Genomic DNA, 1,811 nt, shown 5'->3' with positions numbered 1-1,811 from the left:
AGGAGGGAAATAGGTATTTGTACATTAAAAAAATAAGAGCACTGATTTCCAACAGATATATTTGTCTTTTCTGATAGGCTTATAGATGTAAATGTTCAAAAGTACCTCATATTCAAGTACATGTACACTGGTAAAATGTTAAACATGAAAGCACATACTCAGATATATAGTTAAATATAATATAATATACATACTGTCATTTGTTTCTAGGTGATAAAAATACTTAACTCTTCTGTTGCAATATTCTTCCAATGTAATGTAGCTTTTTTTTCTTAAATAAAGAAGGCATAGGAATATGAGACTTTCCTTATTCTTATTCTCCACATAACAATCAAGTAAGGCAAGGTGGTAAAGAGATCAGAAATATCTCCAGTTAGTGCAATGACTTCCTATATATATTTCATGTATTTTCAGTTAGGTTTATTGAGCTGAGAACAAAAATATGTAGCTCGAGGCTGTTTGTTTTTCAAAAAATGTTTTAGAATATGTATCTTCAAGCTGATTATTTTTTTAGTATTGAAGTATGTCTATCTCCAGGTGTGTAGAAGAGTTGAGTATATAAAAACTTCCAGAAAGAGATTTGCAGAGTAAATGCAAATGAGCACATGGAAAATGTTCCTACGTTCATCTCTTAATGAACCTAACTATTGGATATGTTTTCAGATCTAAAATTCCATTTCCCTAAACAATAACAAACGTTGGAATGTTAATTCCTATCAACGCCAGAACAGCTGTCACATTTAAAGGAGAGAGATGCCTTTGGAGAAGAGTCAGAAATCAAAGTATTATTATGGGATATTGGTTCCCTCTAATAGTTTTTAGGTCACTGAATGTCCATTTATTCAGAAATATTTCCTTTTATTTGCTCCTTATGTATCTTCTTATTCCCTAAAGTATTTCCACTGCATATAAATTGTTTGGTAGGAACTACATCAGACATACAATCAGAATAAATAGGTTGCAGCATTGTTCCTGGAACTATTTTCTAGGGTTATGTAAAAGTATGACAGATAGGCTATAGCCTATCTCTAGCCATTACTCATCCATTACTCTGAAGTCCTAGCTGCCTAGTGAGCAGAGCTGGAGTAGTCTATGGTGTGGAGGCACTGACATCTAGTGGGCTCCAACAAAACTTACAGTTTTCCCAAACGCCCCCAAAATCAATTTAGATCAAAGCATCGCCCTCTGGGATGTTCTGACTTTGATATGAATGTATATTTAAAAGTACAATCGAATATGAATAGTCGAAGACTGCATTTAGCACTTAAGGTTGGTTCTTACTATAGGAGCATGAAGATTTATTTTAATTAGGAGCTTCAGTTTACTGCACCCTTGCTATGGTAAAAACTCTGAGGGACTCTGTTCAAGTAACACAGGATTCAGTACTCCCACAAACATCTCTGTAAAACATAGACAAAATTTGCTCTTTCATGACAAGCAAAGTGACAGGGTAAGACTCTGACTGATTTCACTGATTATGTTTACACTAACAGGATGTATGCTCAAAAGCTATGTGGGCTGGGGTCCCAATTGCTGACGTAACTGCCACATGCCAGTTCACACTGGCTTGAAAAGATGTGATAGTTAAAGTCAAAACTGTATAAGCTTTGTTCCTCAATATGGTCTTCCCAATGCTCTTAAAATAATCCAAGCTTCCAGCCTCCTACATGGACCTCATGGTGTTCCATGAAGAAGGTAAGTTTTATTATTCCAATGCCACTTGTAAAGAAACTGTAGTACCATGTGATAAACTGACTTTCTTGCAGTCACCAGCAGAGAAGTGAAGAGCTGCAAATATACCTCTAGTCACT

Source organism: Nestor notabilis, unplaced genomic scaffold, assembly GCF_000696875.1.
Source record: "Nestor notabilis isolate BGI_N333 unplaced genomic scaffold, ASM69687v1 scaffold787, whole genome shotgun sequence".
Taxonomy (NCBI): domain Eukaryota; kingdom Metazoa; phylum Chordata; class Aves; order Psittaciformes; family Psittacidae; genus Nestor; species Nestor notabilis.
The sequence above is the reverse complement of the archived record's forward strand: the minus strand, read 5'-3'. Positions refer to the sequence as shown.